The 21772-nt window shown below is 44.2% G+C and overlaps 1 protein-coding gene across 1 annotated transcript in view; it reads right to left on the bottom strand.

The window, feature by feature from the left end:
• LOC135550950 (follistatin-related protein 4-like) overlaps window positions 1-21772 on the bottom strand; it is a 258177-nt gene that overhangs the window by 51588 nt on the left and 184817 nt on the right. The gene's annotated exons all lie outside the window — the stretch shown is intronic.

Genomic DNA, 21772 nt, shown 5'->3' with positions numbered 1-21772 from the left:
TACAGATGAATGCCCTACTGCCTCTTGCTCCATACCTCTTCTGTCTCACTCTTTTTCTACTTCTCTCCCTCATTCTCTATACTCCTCTGTCCCTCTCTGTCTTTCTCTCCCTCTTTCGCTGTCTCTCTCCCCCCCTCTACCTCTCACTTTCTCTGTGTCACTTTCTCTGTAAATGTTCCCTAGTGGCTTTTCCTCAAACAAAGCCAAGGTGGAGAGACTGACTGCAGCTCCCTGGGAGCTCTGAACTACAAGGAGAATGAGGCTTGTTATAATCACTAAGAATAGGAGAGAAACCTAGGGTGGATGATGAGAACAATCACATTGGGGGGTTGTTAAATAATGTTTCAAAGTTTATAAATAAGGAAAGATGTCATTGATTGGGCAGGACCATAAAGATTTGGATATAACTCGTTTTAGCATGGACATTGCCATTGAGGGCTTCCACCATTTTAACGTAGTCAACAGGGTGCTGATTCCTATGGTTTGGGAGCAATCAGCAAATGATCAGAGTATTGTCTTCTTCTTCAAATAGAGTAATATGATTTCTAAATGGCTTCAACACCGCTATCAAGTTGCCACTATAAGGGCCTCCCGGGTGGTGCAGTGGCCAAGGGCGCTGTACTGCAGCACCAGCTGTGCCATCAGAGAGACCCTGGTTCGCACCCAGGCTCCGCCATAACTGGCCACAACCCAGAGGCCCATGGGGCGACCAAGCTGAGCTGTGAATCAGAGGACACATGACCCTCAACCTTCCTCCCTCCCAAGCCCGTACGGGAGTCGCAGCGATGCGACAAGATAGTAGCTACTACAACAATTGGACACCACGAAATTGGGGAGAAAAAGGGGTAACAATGTCAAATAAAATAAAAGTTGCCACAATAAATTAATGACACGATATTTGGTTCAGGACTCCAACACTGCAGGTTTTTTAAAACACAAAAGAGGAAGAAAATTGACCACTTTAAAATGGAGAAAGCCTCAATGGAGCCGCCTATGAGGTCACTGCCATAATTGCATGGATACAAAGATGAGACCTCTTTCAATCTCCATGGGCAGAACCCATCTCTCAGTGAGCTCTGTAAGTACATCACTCCTAGCCTGCTTATTGGCTTATTAAAAAAACATGCCTGTTTTTGCAGACATTTCCTTGTAAATCGGTATGGATCTCTCTCTTTGGATGCTCTCACTAGAGTTGGTATACAAAATGTTCAGATATGCAATTTGGCATCCACGTTTTCCATCAGTTTGTGAAACAATGCTTATGTTAATATGTAAAACATTTCTAAAAACCTGTTTCGCTTTGTCATGATGGGGTATTGTGTGTAGATTGATGATGAAAAAACCCTGTTTTAGTCCATTTTAGAATAAGGAACATTTGTGGAAAAAGTCAAGGAGTCTGAATACTTTCCGAATGCACCATAATGACAAGGCGAAAACATCAATCTACACACAATAACCCATAATGACAAAATTAAAACAGTTTTTTTTATGTTAGCAAATATATTAAAAATAAAAAACAGAAATACATTATTTACATAAGTATACAGACCCTTTGCTTTGAGACTCGAAATTGAGCTCAGGTGTATCCTGTTTCCATTAATCATCCACCTGTGGTAAATTTAATTGATTGGACATGGTTTGAAAAGGCACACACCTGTCTATATAAGGTCCCACAGTTGACAATGCATGTCAGAGCAAAAACCAAGCCATAAGGTTGAAGACATTGTCCGTAGAGCTCCGAGACAGATTTGTGTCGAGTCACAGATCTGGGGGAGGGTACCAAAACATTTCTGCAGCATTGAAGGTCCCCAAGAACACAGTGGCCTCCATCATTCTTAAGTGAAGGAAGTAGGGTTAGGGACCAGAGCTGGACGCCTGGTCAAACTGAGCAATCGGGGGAGAAGAGCTTTGGACAGGGATGTGACCAAGAGCCCGATGGTCACTCAGACTGCACTCCAGAGTTCCTCTGTGGAGATTGGAGAACCTTCCAGAAGGAGAACCATCTTTGCAACATTCCACCAATCAGGCATGTATGGTAGAGTGGCCAGACCAAAGTCACTCCTCAGTAAAAGGCACATGACAGCCCGCTTGGAGTTTGCCAAAAGGCACCTAAAGGACTCTCAGACCATGAGAAATAATATTCTCTGGTCTGATGAAATCAAGAATGAACTCCTTGACCTGAATGCCAAGCATCATGTCTGGAAGAAACCTGGCACCATCCCTATGGTGAAGCATAGTGGTGGCAACATCATGCTGTGGGGATGTATTTTAGTGGCAGGGACTGGGAGGCTAGTCAGAATCAAGGGAAAAATGAATGGAGCAAAGTACAGAGAGATCCTTGATGAAAACTTGCTCCGGAGCGCTCAGGACCTCAGACTGGGTCAAAGGTTCACCTTCCAACAGGACAACAACCCTAAGCACACAGCCAAGACAACACAGGAGTGGCTTCAAGACAAGTCTCTGAATGTCCTTGAGTGGGCCAGCCAGAGCTGGACTTGAACCCAAAAATAGATTTGCAGCGATGCTCCCTATCCCAGGATCTGCAGAGAAGAACGGGGCAAACTCCCCAAATACAGATGTGCCAAGCTTGTAGCGTCATTGTATTTTATTTAAGCTGTATTTAACCAGGAAAAGTCCATTGAGACCCAGAGTCGCTTTTTCAAGGAGACCTGGCCAAGAAGGCAGTAACAATCAATACATTACAGAATTAAAACACACTACAAATGTAACAGTCTCCCATCAATATTTTAAATTCAGTCGCACTGACCTATCTAGAAGAAGCATTGATTATAGACTATTCAATGCCTCTGCTGCGCAAGATGAGAAGGCAGTCATGTGTAATACTGTGAATGTACTGGGGACTTTAAGTAGCAACCACCTTGCAGACCGGGTACTACATAGGTAAAGAGAGTTCATTCCAAAGGGCTTTGTACATGAACACATACACATTTCACTTTCTGCGCATAGAAAGTGAGGTCCAACCTACCATTTGGTACAAGGTGCAATGGTGGGTGAGTGACTTGGCATTTGTAATAAAACACAAGGAGCCCAGTCTCTGTAAGACAGATGATATATATACAACAAGTCACCATAATCAATTACAGAGAGAAAAGTGGCCTGAACAAGCTTCTTTCTAGCCATAAGCAGGAAGCAAGCCTTATTACAAAAATAAAAACCGTACATTTCAATTTAAGCTTCCTCACAAGATTATCCAAAAGCACTATAATGACATCTTGCCATACAACCATATACCTAGGTATTTGTAGGATGACACTTGTTCAATGGATAAGCCACCTGATGTGACAATGCTAACCTTCTCTGGCTGAGTGCGAGCTCTGGTAAAGGTCATGAATTTAGTTTTTTGTACATTCAAGACCAGTTTGAGACTATAAAGGGGGGCCTGCAGCGACTGAAAAGCAGTGTGGAGCTCTTCAACAGCCTGAACCAGAGAAGGAGCACATGAATATATGACTGTATCATCTGCATATAGACGCAGCTTTGCTGGTTGCATCCCATTTCCCAAATCATTAATAAAAATTGAGAACAACACAGGAGCTAAAATGGAACCCTGGGGCACACCTCTATTAATCTCAAGAAAGCTCGACTTGTGATTGTCAGTATATACACACTAAGTTATTTCAGAAAGATAGTTCCTAAACCAATTTTCTGCCCCTTCACTGAAACCAATTTTACTGAGTCTAGCTCGCAACAATTCTGGTCATCTGATGTCATTTGCCACTGCCATAGCTGCAGTTGTGGTGCTGTGCCCTGATCTAAAGCCAGACTGCACCCCACTAAGAAAGTTCTTTTGAATAAGACATTTTTTAACTGTAAGTTCACTAGTTCATAAACTTTGGCCACGATTGGGAATTTGGAGATAGGATGATTTATTAACATCTGAGGGATCTCCTCTCTTTAGCAGTGGGAGGACATAAGCTGATTTCCAAATTCTGGGTATGGAATTGGTCAAGAGACTCAAGTTGAAAATGTGAGCCACAGGTCCAGTAATAATACCAGCTGCTATCTTTAAGAGGTAGGGATCCAGGTTGTCTGGACCTGCAGACTTTTTTATGTCTATTTCCTTTAGTGCTTTATACTCAATAAGAATTTAAGCTGTAATCACTGCCAAAGGTGTTTCAACAAAGGACTGAGTAAAGGGTCTGAACACATCTGTAAATGTGATATTACAGTTTTTTATTTGTAATAAATTTGAAAACATTTCTACAAACCTGTTTTTGCTTTGTCATTATGGAGTATTGTGTGTAGATTGAAATGGGGAAAAAAAACTATTTAATACATTTTAGAGGCTGTAACATAACAAAATGTGGGAAAAGTGAAGCGGTCTGAATAATTTCTGAATGCACTGTAAGTTGCTAAGGATACCTGAGGAAATGTCCTATTCTATGCTACAGCCGATTGCCATTCTTTGCTAAAGATATCGTCAAATCCTTATGGAGCTACATTTCCTGAACCATAAAAAAACAATCGTTTCCAGTTACATATTGTTTATTGGAGACAAATTGCTAACAACAGAAGCAGTTTTGAGGCTGTGTATTTCTAAAGCACCTGAGACATGTGTAAAGAATCTATAGATTTAAAGAGGATAAACCAAGTAATAAAGTGGTGTCTGTTTGTAATGGAAGCCCTGTGGGCCAGGTCCCACTATATAGGGAATAATGAGCCACTTCGGACGCAACCATGGTGTATTATTCCCATCTGATAACCTGCAGGGCGATGAGATTTATAGCCTGTCTGGGGTTACATTGGGAACACCCCTTATGAAACAACCCCATGAATTTCACATGTGAACACGCGAAGTGTTCCAAAGACACGTGTTTTCATGTGATCACATGTGATCTTATGTGACGGTAATGTGACAACGTGACAACATGTAAAGCAACATGTGATCACATGAACTACACATGTGAAACCCTGATCACATGGGAAGTGTGATCCCAATGGCCAGAACAGAGCAAATGTAATGGCATATATTTGATACCATTCCACCAATTTCGCTCCAGCCATTACCATGAGCCCATTCTCCTCACTTAAGGTGCCACAAACCTCCTGTGGAATGTGTCTATGTCTCACATACATTAATATATAAGCATTTCAGGACCAATAGTTACTTACTCTATTATAGATATCAGTATGTGTTGGCAAATATTCCGCATACTGGAGAAAATTATGTTCAGATAATGCACTGAACTCTTGGTCATTTAATCCATGTGATAACCAATGCGGTTTTGTACCATTGGTATTTGCTTGTGGTGTGAAGGACACTTTAAACCTTGGACAAATGTTATTAATCTTACAAGGATATGCTTGTTTCCTAAAATGGAATCTGACATTTGAAATCTCTTCTTTGTGCACAAAACCTTTGAAATGTTTTACTTTCTGCCCTAGTTGAGTTGAAGCCAAGAATACACTCCGTAGTCCTCTCATTACTGACCTCCAAGCCGTATGTGAGGATCTGCACGTTCCCTGGAACTGTTTTCCAACTTCATTTGGTAAGATCAAGCCTGATTAAAAAAAGACCAACACACATCTGATAGCCTAATATGCAATTTTACAATCGAGATAATCTTTAATTCTTGTAAAATTACCCGGGAGAGGCATTTTCTTGTTAAACAGTGCAGAAGCCTTTGACAGGGGTAAATGACCTTTCTTGTTATAAAGCCCTTAGTGTTCTAGAGGAGGGGGTTAACAAAGATTAATTGCCTGCAGCAGAATTTTAAAAAAAAACAACACAATACACACAGACACAGACAGACACACACACTTTTTGGGCAGTAACATTTTTTGTCAATTGAAAATCAGATTTTCCCTAACCCCTAACCCGAGGACAGATCCACTGTGGATTAGTATTAACCGAGGACAGATCCACTGTGGACTAGTGTTAACCGAGGACAGATCCACTGTGGATTAGTGTTAACAAAGGACAGATCCACTGTGGATTAGTGTTAACCGAGGACAGATCCACTGTGGACTAGTGTTAACCGAGGACAGATCCACTGTGGATTAGTGTTAACCGAGGACAGATCCACTGTGGATTAGTATTAACCGAGGACAGATCCACTGTGGACTAGTGTTAACCGAGGACAGATCCACTGTGGACTAGTGTTAACCGAGAACAGATCCACTGTGGACTAGTGTTAACTGAGGACAGATCCACTGTGGACTAGTGTTAACCGAGGACAGATCCACTGTGGACTAGTGTTAACTGAGGACAGATCCACTGTGGACAAGTGTTAACCTGAGGACAAATACACTGTGGACTAGTGTTAACCGAGGACAGATCCACTGTGGACTAGTGTTAACTGAGGACAGATCCACTGTGGACTAGTGTTAACCGAGGACAGATCCACTGTGGACTAGTGTTAACCGAGGACAGATCCACTGTGGATTAGTGTTAACAAAGGACAGATCCACTGTGGACTAGTGTTAACTGAGGACAGAGCCACTGTGGACTAATGTTAACCGAGGACAGATCCACTGTGGACTAGAGTTAACAAAGGACAGATCCACTGTGGACTAGTGTTAACAAAGGACAGATCCACTGTGGACTAGTGTTAACCGAGGACAGATCCACTGTGGACTAGTGTTAACCGAGGACAGATCCACTGTGCACTAGTGTTAACCGAGGACAGATCCACTGTGGATTAGTGTTAACAAAGGACAGATCCACTGTGGACTAGTGTTAATAGAGGACAGATCCACTGTGGACTAGTGTTAACCGAGGACAGATCCACTGTGCACTAGTGTTAACCGAGGACAGATCCACTGTGCACTAGTGTTAATAGAGGACAGATCCACTGTGGACTAGTGTTAACCGAGGACAGATCCACTGTGCACTAGTGTTAACCGAGGACAGATCCACTGTGGATTAGTGTTAACAAAGGACAGATCCACTGTGGACTAGTGTTAACTGAGGACAGAGCCACTGTGGACTAGTGTTAACCGAGGACAGATCCACTGTGCACTAGTGTTAACAAAGGACAGATCCACTGTGCACTAGTGTTAACAGAGGACAGATCCACTGTGCACTAGTGTTAACCGAGGACAGATCCACTGTGCACTAGTGTTAATAGAGGACAGATCCACTGTGGACTAGTGTTAACCGAGGACAGATCCACTGTGGACAAGTGTTAACCTGAGGACAAATACACTGTGGATTAGTGTTAACCGAGGACAGATCCACTGTGGACTAGTGTTAACATGAGGACAGAGTCACTGTGGACTAGTGTTAACCGAGGACAGATCCACTGTGGACTAATGTTGATCGAGGACAGATCGAATGAAAAGATCCAATGCCACTCTTTAGGGTCAATATTAGGTCTTGCTCCTTTTCTGAGTGTACAAAACCACAGGGTGTCAGAATGGGTTTGAGTTTAAACATGATTTGCAACTTTTCAATTGAATGTCATTCTGGGTTTTATTCATAAAACTAGGAAGGGGGATGGTGACAGCTAAGTATTTTCAGCGAAATAGCTAAGTAACAGTTGTGCATTAATGGCCCATTAAGTACATATAGTACAGTGTGCATTAGGTACAGTTTTCCTGCTTTGGCTTTTAAGGGACAATGAATGGTATTGATGGGGATCTTATAGTGTGTTATGGTATTGTGAATATTGGTTCACATGCCAGCTATACTAGGACATAGATTTTGCAAGCTGCATTAAAAATGCACTCCTGTAATCACCAGACATAGAAATAAAGCACAAAAAAACGGTTACCACAACAGCAAAAACATTTACAGTACTGAAAAAGAGGATGCAGTTGTCACGCCCTGACCTTAGAGAGCCGTTTTATTTCTCTCTTTGGTGAGGTCAGGGTGGGATGTGGGGTGGGCATTCTATGTTTTGTTTTCTATGTTTCTTTATTTCTATGTTTTGGCAGGTATGGTTCTCAATCAGGGACAGCTGTCTATCGTTGTCTCTGATTGGGAATCATACTTAGGTAGCCTTTTTTCCCCTCCTCTCAGTGTGGGTAGTTGTCTTTGTTAGTGGCACTATAGCACTCTGAAGAGTCATGGTTATTGTTTTTTTGGTGACATTTTAAATAAGAAGTAATGTACGCCCACCACGCCGCACTTTGGCCCACTTCTTACGACGCCCGTGACAGCAATAACTAAGGTAGTCTTATGGAATTTTGCAATCAGGTGCAATTAATGCTTTGCCTGGCCAGCTCATAGATCTGTAGCTACACAGATAAAATAGTATACTTCTACGGGAGCTAATTAATGCTGTTTCACATTGAGACAGAGTGAGAGCACTTATCGAGCGTTAGGCTCGGGCAGCTTAGCTTTCCTCGAAGACATGCTAAAGGAGTTTAAAGGACCAATGCAGCTGTTTAAAAAAAATCTCAATATCAAATCATTTCTGGGTAAATATTAAGTACCTCAATTCAAATTATCAAACTTTTTTTTTTAAATAGCTTCTTAGCAAAGAGTAATTTCTCAAGCAAGAATTTTGCTTGGAGTGGTCTGATTGGGGAGGGGAAAACTGAAAACTAACTGTTATTGGCAGAGAGGTTTGGAACTCTCTTTCATATTGGTCTATTAACTAATTTACAGCCGGTGATTTCACCAGGCAGGAAAAAACTCAATCCCACCATAACAGGCAGACATTTCAGGCAGTCTTTACAAACAGCTCTTACACTAAAGGGCATTATCATTTTCACAATATTATTCCAACCTCATTGTGTAGACATATACAGTATATAACACATGATAATCACGTTATTGACTGCACTGGGCTTCTATTCACTTTTTGTACATTCATGTCTATCTCAAGTGAATGTACAACACCGAGAGGCTGCTGCCTACATACAGACCTGAAATCATGGATCACTTGTCACTTTAATAATGCCACTTTAATAATGTTTACATATCTTGCATTACTCATCTCATAATATATTTATATATATACGTATATACTGTATTTTATACCATCTATTGCATCTTGCCTATGCCGCTCGGTCATTGCTCATCATATATTTACATATAACCATTACTTTACTTAGATTTGTGTGTATTAGGTAGCTGTTGTTAGATTACTTGTTAGATATTGATGCACTGTCGGAACTAGAAGCACAAGCATTTCTCTACACTCGCAATAACATCTGCTAACCATGTGTATGTGACCACAATTTGATTTGATATCAAACATGTGACAAACATTACAAAATGTACTGTTTCAAGTTAATTGTTTGGGTTAGTTGCTATGCTAGCATGTTAGACAGCAAGCCTATGTTACTAATGCGTGAGAACATTCCGTTCGATAGCACATTGTATGTGACTGCTAGCAATGGCCTCAGCCGTTAGTGTAAGTCAGTAACCAACATAGGTGTCAGGGCCTAGCTCTTGTCAAGTAGTAGGATGTCAGACCACTGTGAGATCCATAGAGACTTGGGGAGAGGCTGTGGTCAGATGTCACTGGCCTTGGGGCAGTTGTCACCCTCACCGCTCCGTGGCGACACTTATGGCAGATGGCAGGGCAGGGAGCCAGACGGTGAGGTGAATATATACAGTCAAAGGGACTCTGATGGGAGACCACAGTAAATGGGGGCTGACAATGCTCAGCTGTCCCGGTCCATGTGACTGTGTCTTTCCTCACTGTCCCGGTCCATGTGACTGTGCTTTTCCTCACTGTCCATGGTCCATGTGACTGTCCATGTGACTGTGCCACTGTCCCGGTCCATGTGACTGTGCCTTTCCTTCCCCATGTGACTGTGCCTTTCATGTGACTGTGCCTCACTGTCCCGGTCCATGTCCATGTGACTGTGCCTTTCCTCACTGTCCCGGTCCATGTGACTGTGACTGTGCCTTTCCTCCCGGTCCATGTGACTGTGCTCCTCCACTGGTCCATGTGACTGTGCCTTTCCTCACTGTCCCGGTCGGTCCATGTGACTGTGCCTTTCCTCACTGTCCCGGTCCATGTGACTGTGCCTTTCCTCACTGTCCCGGTCCATGTGACTGTGCTTTCCTCACTGTCCCGGTCCATGTGACTGTGCCTTTGTGCCTCACTGTCCCGGTCCATGTGACTGTGCCTTTCCTCCCGGTCCATGTGACTGTGTCCCACTGTCCCGTCCATGTGACTGTGCCTTTCCTCCATGTGACTGTGCCTTTCCTCACTGTCCCGGTCCATGTGACTGTGCCTTTCCTCACTGTCCCGGTCCATGTGACTGTGCCACTGTCCCGGTCCATGTGACTGTGCCTTTCCTCACTGTGCCCTCACTCCCGGTCCATGTGACTGTGCCTTTCCTCATGTGACTGTCCATGTGACTGTGCCTTTCCTCACTGTCCCGGTCCATGTGACTGTGCCTTTCCTCACTGTCCCGGTCATGTGACTGTCCCGGTCCATGTGACTGTGCCTTTCCTCACTGTCCCGGTCCATGTGACTGTGCCTTTCCTCACTGTCCCGGTCCATGTGACTGTGCCTTTCCTCACTGTCCCGGTCCATGTGACTGTGTCCCAGTCCATGTTTCTGTGCTCTTCCTCACTGTCCCGGTCCATGTGACTGTGCCTTTCCTCACTGTCCCGGTCCATGTGACTGTGCCTTTCCTCACTGTCCCGGTCCATGTGACTGTGCCTTTCCTCACTGTCCCGGTCCATGTGACTGTGCCTTTCCTCACTGTCCCGGTCCATGTGACTGTGCCTTTCTCACTGTCCCGGTCCATGTGACTGTGCCCTCACTGTCCCGGTCCATGTGACTGTGCCTTTCCTCACTGTCCCGGTCCATGTGACTGTGCCTTTCCTCACTGTCCCGGTCCATGTGACTGTGCCTTTTCTCACTGTCCCGGTCCATGTGACTGTGCCTTTCCTCACTGTCCCGGTCCATGTGACTGTGACTTTCCTCACTGTCCGGGTCCATGTGACTGTGACTTTCCTCACTGTCCCGGTCCATGTGACTGTGCCTTTCCTCACTGTCCCGGTCCATGTGACTGTGACTTTCCTCACTGTCCCGGTCCATGTGACTGTGACTTTCCTCACTGTCCCGGTCCATGTGACTGTGCCTTTCCTCACTGTCCCGGTCCATGTGACTGTGCCTTTCCTCACTGTCCCGGTTCATGTGACTGTGCTTCTCCTCACTGCCATGGTCCATGTGACTGTGCCTTTCCTCACTGGTCTGTGTGACCGTGTGACAGTACACCCTGTCCTGTTTCCTCTGAGGTCCCGGTCCATGTGACTGTGCCTTTCCTCACTGTCCCAGGTCCATGTGACTGTGCCTTTCCTCACTGTCCCGGTCCACAGAATGGAAGGAAAATAACATTCACTTTCCTCTCAAGCAATAATCACATGTTCTGTTTGACCTCGTCCAAAGTATTTTTTCAAGAGCGAAATGTTCTTTGTAGAGTATAAACTGATATGATACTTCTCTTGTTATATTTTCTCTCAATGTTAATGGCTAAGGGTAAGAAGGACAACAAATGCTGTTTATAGTGAACCTTACTAAAAAGACAGCACTAATTCAGGAGGACACGTCATACTCTTCTGTACCTACCAGTCTTGATTTCAATATTAAATAAACCCACATTGGCATTTTGGGGTCAGTTAAATAGAACGTTATATATTGCAATCTTAACTGTTCAATTTAACTTTGAGGTTTTGTCCAAAATTATGTATAATAACTTCAGTAACGACTCTCGAAATACTGCACTGTGTGCAAGCACCCAACACAGGAATCCCAAAATTTTACTAGTGCGATATTTATTTTAAACAAGAAATCTGTGTAAATCTCTACAGATCCTCTGAAACAGAACACACAAACCAACTAACATGACCGATATAAATTTTTAACGACTGCCAGTCCATAAGTCCGTCAGTTCAACATTCCTCTCAATGAGGACAATCTGTCGCGACTGTTGAAGGAGGAGGACCAAGGTGCGGCGTGGTGAACGTACATATTCTTTATTTAAGATGACGCCGTCAAAAAACAATAAACAATACAAACAAACTGTGAAGCTAAAGGCTATGTGCCCTAAACTAAGTCAACTTCCCACAAAGAAAGGAGGGAAAACGGGCTACCTAAGTATGGTTCCCAATCAGAGACAACGATAGACAGCTGTCCCTGATTGAGAACCATACCCAGCCAAAACATAGAAATACAAAAATCATAGATAACAAAACATAGAATGCACACCCCAAATCACACCCTGACCAAACCAAATAGAGACATAAAAAGGGTCTCCAAGGTCAGGGCGTGACACAATAGTTAATTACATGGCTCTCCTTCTTTCAGACAGGTTTTCTTGTAAAGAACTTCATAACAATGGTTACCTACAGTGTGACATAAAATTCTTGCATTAGTTATTAACCAAGCCAATAGGGCACAGAGTGAAATAATAAAGGTTTCTAGAAAAGGACCCGATAAGTTGATTAATTGCTTTGAGATCTCTCCTGGGCTCTTGGTTCCTGGAGCAAGAAATCACTGGAAAATAGGTCTAGAAGCCACCAGTCTGCAAAATTATTACATTGCTAATTACGGACTTGAAAATTCATATTTTTCCTATTACTTGAAAATGCTTGTTATTCTGACTTGAAAATTCCTATTCATTCCTGCAAAAAATCCTCTGCATTGTAGAGTATAGAGTTACCAACATTACCACTTTATCTAAAACAAGAAACAATACCCTTCCTTGCTGTTTCCACAGTTCACATAGAGGTAAGGACAACATTGCAACATGGGCTATGTTTGAACATGGGAGTTCTATAGGTTGACCTTGATGAACAAAAAGCTTGCTCTACCCCTAAGCAGGCTAAATGCATGATTTCCTTGAGGCAAAGGCTATGTAGCTAGTAGCCAAGTCAGGGAGACTGTCACACCTTGTTCTTAGTATTTTGTGTTTTAGTTAATTAGTTGGTCAGGCCAGGGTGTGACATGGGTTTATGTTTGTTGTATTTCTTAGTGGGGTTTTTTAGTTATTGGGATTGTGGCTGATTAGGGGTGTGTGTTGCATAGGTTTGGCTGCCTGAGGCGGTTCTCAATCACAGTCAGGTGATTCTTGTTGTCTCTGATTGGGAACCGTATTTAGGTAGCCTGGGTTTCACTTTGTATTTCGTGGGTGATTGTTCCTGTCTCTGTGTTAGTGTTCACCAGACAGGCTGTATAGGTTTTTTTCACGTTCCGTTTTTTTTTTTTTTGTATTTATATGTTATTTTGTGTATCGTCATTTGTTCCATTAAAAACATGAGTAACCAACACACTGCATTTCAGTCCGACTCTCTTTCGACAAACGAAGAACGTCGTTACAGAGACACTGACAGTGTCTCTGAAGGCCTCGCTCTCTCTCTCTCTTTTCCTCTCTCTCTTCGATAACCCAGATGTAGTGTGTTTGTCAGTTCAGCTCCTCATGCTCAGCCAACGACACCAGGCAGGGATGTTTCTCTGCAGAGTTGTTATAGACAGACAGACATCTCTGCAGAGCACAGTATAATATGATCATTAACCTCATACCAGACGATGGTTGTGTTGGGATTTTTCCTTCAAGAAAGATCGATATTGATTGAATACATGAACAAAAATGTACATCTCAAAAAGTGTATTCACTCAATGGATTTGGTTTTCTAACATAACAGATTTTCCAGAAGTTCTCATTGTAGAAGTCCTCATTGCAGTTATGTGTTTTTACCATCAAATACTATTTAACGTGGGATAATGCTTACAGAGATCTTACTCAAGCATTTACATTTACATTTAAGTCATTTGGCAGACGCTCTTATCCAGAGCGACTTACAAATTGGAATCTTTGTTGTATCACACTCTTTCAAAAGGCGTTTTTTTAAACTGTATTTTTTTATTTTTAAATCTGCTTTCTTCCAGGGAAATGTTGTCTACGCTGATGGTGACAGGAGGGTGTACAGTTCTCCACAACAGATTCGGGCTGATCAGAGGAACACTTTCTCTGGGTCTGACTGGGGGAAGGGGGGGATGTAGAGTGGGACACTCCACTCCCAGACACACTTGTTTGAAGTTGCAGGGGAGCATAGAAACACACAGAAAGAGTGAATCAATGAAGGCATGATAATGAATTATTTCCTTGCTGGAGCAAGAGTTGGAGTGAGATATAAAAGAAGACAACATGCTGTGCAGCTAACAGCCAGGGGCCTCTGTGTGTGAATAATGGTGTGACGGTTCCCAAGGACTCCTGGCACAATTTGATGGTGGAAAAAGAAGGAGATGGCAAGGAGGATGGAAGAGTAGAAGATTCTGGGTGTTCAGGGGTTACAGATTTGTCCTGAGTCATTCCGCAGGACACGATGATACGCATCTCTCCGCTTAATTAGAGAAGAACTATTGAAGGGGTGAAATGAAAAGAGTTGAAATGAAAGAGAACGAGAGATGGGAGGATTATCCTCCAGTAATTATCATAGATATTAGATGGCTGGTAGCACAACGCCTCTCCAGTTAGAGTTCACCTTTTTAATGACTCACTGATGATGTTGGAGATAGGAAATATTTGAATATTACATTAACTTAACTAAGTGTTTTTCTGTCAGATATTGTATTACATTTCCCCCGGCTGGGCATCTTGTATTCAAACTCAAGGATTGGACATTATAGTGGAGATCATTAAGACTTTGAGTGAACAGTGAGTTCTCATGTAGAAGAAAAGAAAGCCAAACATCCTCTCTGTGAACTCTGCTGGAAGTCCTTCTATTAGACAATTATTTTGGCTGGCAAACATGGATGATCTTCCAACATTTCCCTGTAATTGTTTGATCTGACAGCCAACTGCTGAAACACTAATGCATTACTTTTTGATCTCCTTTCTAGATGTATTTAGCTGTCTGTGTAAACAAGTGGATAATAATTCTGCCAGCCTAACAAGGATATGGATTTATTTGCATTATACAGCTCTGCAGTATCATTTGACATATGGTTGGATGTTTCTATTGTAAAAAGAAAAAACCCTGTGGTATTTTACAATGTTCAAGATGTTGGATCATATTTTCTGTTTGACATTTTATATTTATTGAAGCTTCCTTTCAGGTCTCCCTGTACGGACATCTTTCTTTCCTTTATCCAGACACCCATTGTACCTGTACAATGAAATGTGTGGTTTAGGCTCAGTGTAACAGACAAGTTAATGAGCGTAAACACTTTCCTTCTGTACTGTCCTCCTCTTCTCTTCTCGTCTTCTCTATAGGGAGGGCTGCACCGTTAAGTGCCTCACGAAAGAGATTATTCCAAGATTACAGAGGCACCTACAGTTGCCATGGTGACTTGTCTCAAGGTGGTATGCAGAACACTCGAATCCTCTGACTTCTCGTTGTTTTCCGTCTGATCGTTGGCAGTATTTAAGGGGCTGGCTGTGGAAACTGTAAAACTGTGGACGTGTGGAGGAAGAGATGTGGTGACAGGACATTCTCTGTTTCTGTCACACATTATTAAGGGCTAACACTGCAAACCAACAGAACGTAATTACCTCAGCGCACAGCTGACACAATGAATGTGCAGGAAACCATAAAAATACTCTATTGGAAATTATCCGTGAAGGCCGTGGAGTCATCATAATGAGCCTTCAAATAAAACACCAATGTGGAACCGAGAGGAGCTGGAGGAGAGGAGCTGGAGGAGAGGAGCTGGAGGAGAGGAGCCAACCTGGGAGGTAGACAGGTGGAATAGACCTTTAGTATAGCTATCTAAAGTCACTCTCTCCTATGCTTAGCTAATGGTATTCCACTACTCACTGCAGGCTACAACTTCATGTGTGGTAATTTGTTGGACAATGACATAAAGATTGAGGTTGTCCACAATTGCAATTTATAATGTACATGTAGGCTGTTTTTTACTAGCTGGGAAAGTTAGAGAGAGAAAACTATGAAAAATGTGCTGCGGACGCTCTCTGGTGACAGAGAGAAGCTTTGTCTTTCTACGGGTGGGTTTAATTGACTGTGCCTTTGCTAATGTAGTTATTTTCATCCCTTGGAGAGCTGTGATCTCCTTGTGATAAGCGTACCCTTCGAATGGCCTGTGTAATCTTCCCCTGTGGAGCATATAGATCACACACAGACAGGGGACTGGCGCGAGCCGCTCTTCCTGACCTCCACACAGACAGGGGACTGACGCGTGCCGCTTTTCCTGAGCTTCACACAGACAGCGGACTGACGCGTGCCGCTTTTCCTGAGCTTCACACAGACAGCGGACTGACGCGTGCCGCTTTTCCTGAGCTTCACACAGACAGCGGACTGACGCGTGCCGCTTTTCCTGAGCTTCACACAGACAGGGGACTTCACACAGACAGCGGACTGACAGCGTGCCGCTTTTCCTGAGCTTCACACAGACAGCGGACTGACGCGTGGCTTTTCCTGACTTCACACAGACAGGGGACTGACATGTGCCGCTTTTCCTGAGCTGAGCTGACGCTCTTCCTGACCTTCACACAGACAGGGGACTGTCATGGGACTGACATGTGCCGCTTTTTCCTGAGCTTCACACAGACAGGGGACTGACATGCCGCTCCTGAGTTTCACACAGACTGGACATTCCTGACCTTCACACAGACAGGGGACTGACATGTGCCGCTTTTCCTGAGCTTCACACAGACAGGGGACTGGCACGTACCGCCCATCCTGACCTTCACACAGACAGGGGACTGGCTCGAGCCGCTCTTCCTGACCTTCACACAGACAGGGGACTGACACGTGCAGCTTTTCCTGAGCTTTACACAGACAGGGGACTGGTGCGTACCGCTCTTCCTGAATTCACAAAGACAGGGCCATTCCTCCCCACTGCAAACCCTGCCCCTCAGCACATTCCATCATGCACACACACACACACACACACACACACACACACACACACACACACACACACACACACACACACACACACACACACACACACACACACACACACACACACACACACACACACACACACACACACACTTTCCAACCAATTACACTTGTCTCCCCTTCTTTTCCCTATTTTTCCTCTCACCTCCTCCCCCTGACCCTTCTCTCCTCCTCCCCTGACCCATGTCTCGTCCTTCCCATGATCCCTATCTCCTCCTCCCCTGACCCCTGCCACCTCCACCCCCTGACCCCTGCCGCCTCCACCACTTGACCCGTCTCACCCCCGACCCTCTCTCCTCCTCCTGAACCCCTCTCTCCTCCTCCCCCTGACTCCTATCTCCTCCTCCCCCTGACTCCTCCTCCCCCTCCCCCTGACCCCTCTCGCCTCCTCCTGCTCCTGACCCCTCTCTCCTCCTCCTCCTGACCCCTCTCTCCTCCTCCACCTGAACCCCTCTCTCCTCCTCTTCCTCCTCCTCCTCTTGACCCCTCTCTCCCCCTCCCCCTGACTCCTATCTCCCCTATCTCCTCCACAACACTCTGTTTCAGCCACTTGATTAATTAAGCAGATCTGCTGACGGTACCAGCCAGCGCAGCTCGGCATGTCCTTATAATTCCATTATTAACGGCAACCATGAAAAACAAATAGACTCCCAGCAAAGGGAGCTCTGAGCACAATGCCTCTAACTCCAGCATTCCCTCTCCTCCCTCGTATTGCATCGTTCTTCCTCTCCTCTCCTTTCCTCCCTTCTCTTCTCCGGCCGTGACCCCACTCTCCGACGAAGTCTCAGGAGGAGTTGGGATATGCAAAAAAAACATCTAATTAATACATGTGTGAAATAGGACAAATATAACCACTCACAATAGAGAAATATGGTACGCACATACAGTGTGTAAGAGTCAGTGTACATTTATCTCAGCTCCACCACAGGCACTGCGGCTATTCGACGACCATCACTTATTCTGCTTTGTAAAGAACAAGAGGTCTCTTCTTCTTTTGGCTGAGACAAGCTCTCAAACTTTCTATCATTTATGAACTCACTGCCTTCCTGAAGACAAACAATGTATACGAAATGCTTCAGTCTGGTTTTAGACTCCATCATAGCACTGAGACTGCACTTGTGAAGGTGGTAAATTACCTTTTAATGGCATCAGACCGAGGCTCTGCATCTGTCCTCGTGCTCCTAGACCTTAGTGCTGCTTTTGATACCATCGATCACCACATTCTTATGGAGAGATTGGTCTACACGGACAAGTTCTGGCCTGGTTTAGATCTTATCTGTTGGAAAGATATCAGTTTGTCTCTGTGAATGGTTTGTCCTCTGACAAATCAACTGTAAATTTCGGTGTTTCTCAAGGTTCCGTTTTAGGACCACTCTTGTTTTCACTATATATTTTACCTCTTGGGGATGTCATTCGAAAACATAATGTTAACTTTCACTGCTATGCGGATGACACACAGCTGTACATTTCAATGAAACATGGTGAAGCCCCAAAATTGCCCTCGCTAGAAGCCTGTGTTTCAGACATAAGGAAGTGGATGGCTGCAAACTACTTTTAAACTCGGACAAAACAGAGATGCTTGTTCTAGGTCCCAAGAAACAAAGAGATCTTCTGTCGAATCTGACAATTAATCTTAATGGTTGTACAGTCGTCCCAAATAAAACTGTAAAGGACCTCAGCGTTACTCTGGACCCTGATCTCTCTTTTATAGAACATATCAAGACTGTTTCAAGGACAGCTTTTTCCCATCTACGTAACTTTGCAAAAATCATAAACTTTCTGTCCAAATATTATGCAGAAAAAGTAATCCATGCTTTTGTTACTTCTAGGTTAGATTACTGCAATGCTCTACTTTCCGGCTACCTGGATAAAGCACTAAATAAACTTCAGTTAGTGCTAAATACGGCTGCTAGAATCCTGACTAGAACCAAAAAATGTGATCTTAATACTCCAGTGCTAGCCTCCCTACGCTGGCTTCCTGTCAAGGCAAGAGCTGATTTGAAGGTTTTACTGCTAACCTACAAAGCATTACATGGGCTTGCTCCTACCTATCTCTCTGATTTGGTCCTGCCTACACATACGCTACGGTCACAAGATGCAGGCCTCCTAATTGTCCCTAGAATTTCTAAGCAAACAGCTGGAGGCAGGGCTTTCTCCTATTCCATTTTTATGGAATGATCTGCCTACCCATGTGAGAGACGCAAACTCGGTCTCAACCTTTAAGTCTTTACTGAAGACTCATCTCTTCAGTGGGTCATATGATTGAGTGTAGTCTGGCCCAGGAGTGTGAAGGTGAACGGAAAGGCTCTGGAGCAACGAACCACCCTTGCTGTCTCTGCCTGGCCGGTTCCCCTCTTTCCACTGGGATTCTCTGCCTCTAACCCTATTACAAGGGCTGAGTCACTGGCCTACTGGTGCTCTTTCATGCCGTCCCTAGGAGGGGTGCGTCACTTGAGTGGGTTGAGTCATTGATGTGATCTTCCTGTCTGGGTTGGCACCCCCCCCTTGGGTTGTGCCGTGGCGGAGATCTTTGTGGGCTATACTCGGCCTTGTCTCAGGATGGAAAGTTGGTGGTTGAAGATATCCCTCTCGTGGTGTTGGGGCTGTGCTTTGGCAAAGTGGGTGGGGTTATATCCTTCCTGTTTGGCCCTATCCGGGGGGTATCATCGGATGGGGCCACAGTGTCTCCTGACCCCTCCTGTCTCAGCCTCCAGTATTTATGCTGCAGTAGTTTATGTGTCGTGGGCTAGGGTCAGTTTGTTAAATCTGGAGTACTTCTGCTGTCTTATCCGGTGTCCTGTGTGAATTTAAGTATGCTCTCTCTAATTCTCTCTTTCTCTCTTTCTTTCTCTCTCTCGGAGGACCTCAGCCCTTGGACCATGCCTCAGGACTACCTGGCATGATGACTCCTTGCTGTCCCCAGTCCACTTGGCAGTGCTGTTGTTCCAGTTTCAACTGATCTGCCTGCGGCTATGGAATCCTGACCTGTTCACCGAACGTGCTACCTGTCCCAGACATATTATTTGACCATGCTGGTCATTTATGAATATTTGAACATCTTGGCCATGTTCTGTTATAATCTCCACCCGGCACAGCCAGAAGAAGACTGGCCACTCCTCATAGCCTGGTTCCTCAGGTTTTGGCCTTTCTAAGTTTTTCCGAGCCACGTGCTTCATGCATTGCTTGCTGTTTGGGGTTTTAGGCTGGGTTTCTGTACAGCACTTTGAGATATCAGCTGATGTACGAAGGGCTATATAAATACATTTGATTTGATGAATGCTACTATTTGTTAAATACTCATTGGGCCACAATTCAAGCAGATATTTTTCTGACTGAAAAATGGTCTGTGATTATAAATGTACAGTTATAGCACGAAGGGAATTGGACATTTATTCAAAACCCTCCTGACAGACCAGGGCAAAGACTAAAGCAACAGGATTCTGGAAACAGAAGAAAATAAACAACAATGCTATGCTGAACTGTCAAAGTAGATCAATGCATATACCATCACTTGAGGGGGGTTTCTAAAGCCAGATATCATCACTTCCTGAGGGGGGTTTCTAAAGCCAGATACCATCACTTCTTGAAGGGGGTTTCTAAAGCCAAATACCATGACTTCCTGAGGGGGGATTCTAAAGCCAAATTACAATCACAATCACTTCCTGAGGGGGATTCTAAAGCCAAATACCATCACTTCCTGAGGGGAGATTCTAAAGCCAGATACCATGACTTCCTGAGGGGGATTCTAAAGCTAAAGCCAGATACCATCACTTCCTGAGGGGGATTCTAAAGCCAAATACCATGACTTCCTGAGGGGGGATTCTAAAGCCAAATACCATGACTTCCTGAGGGGGGATTCTAAAGCCAAATACCATGACTTCCTGAAGGGGGTTTCTAAAGCCAAATACCATGACTTCCTGAGGGGGATTCTAAAGCCAAATACCATGACTTCCTGAGGGGGATTCTAAAGCCAAATACAATCACTTCCTGAGGGGGTTTCTAAAGCCAAATACCATCACTTCCTGAAGGGGGTTTCTAAAGCCAAATACAATCACTTCCTGAGGGGGATTCTAAAGCCAAATACCATCACTTCCTTGAGGTGGGTTTCTAAAGCCAATTAGCATCACTACCCGAGGGGGGGTCCTAATCCAAATACCATCACTACCTGGGGGGGGTTTCTAAAGCCAAATACCATCACTTCCCGAGGGGGGGTTCTAAAGCCAAATACCATCACCACCTGATTGGGGTTTCTAAAGCCAAATACCATCACATCTTGAGGGGGGTTTCTAAAGCCAAATACCATCACTTCCTGAGGGGGGTTTCTAAAGCCAAATACCATCACTTCCTTAGGAGGGGTTTCTAAAGCCAAATACCATCACTTCCTGATTGGGGTTTCCAAAGCCAAATACCATCACATCTTGAGGGGGGTTTCTAAAGCCAAATACCATCACTTCCTGAGGGGGGTTTCTAAAGCCAAATACCATCACTTCCTGAGGAGGGGTTTCTAAAGCCAGATACCATCACTTCCTGATTGAGGTTTCTGAAGCCAAATACCGTCACTTCCTCAGAGGAGTTTCTAAAGCAAAAGTGAACTCCAACTTTGGAATGAAATTTGTCTGCCTGTTATGGAACAGAACCCTCTCCCGACACAACAGCATCTGCAGAACGGGGCTCTTACTACTGAATGTTGTTGTCCAGTATATCTACCAAGCATGGCATCCACAGGGAGAGCATGTGTGGAAACACCTGAGCTAACCTGGCATCTCGACTTAATTTCCCTTTCACAAGGGAGAACAACTCATCGCAGGAATATCCATCCATAGAATATAAACCATAACACAAGATGAGCCTCTTCTTAATATATATACCCACTCCTTGTTTTAGTCTTACGTAACACATCAGCCTTGAACAATGTCTGATCAATGACATGTTTTATTAGTCCCAACCCTCTCCTTCATCCCCCTGTTAGAC

This window comes from Oncorhynchus masou, chromosome 12 (assembly GCF_036934945.1).
Source record: "Oncorhynchus masou masou isolate Uvic2021 chromosome 12, UVic_Omas_1.1, whole genome shotgun sequence".
NCBI lineage: Eukaryota > Metazoa > Chordata > Actinopteri > Salmoniformes > Salmonidae > Oncorhynchus > Oncorhynchus masou.
The sequence above is the reverse complement of the archived record's forward strand: the minus strand, read 5'-3'. Positions and strand labels throughout refer to the sequence as shown.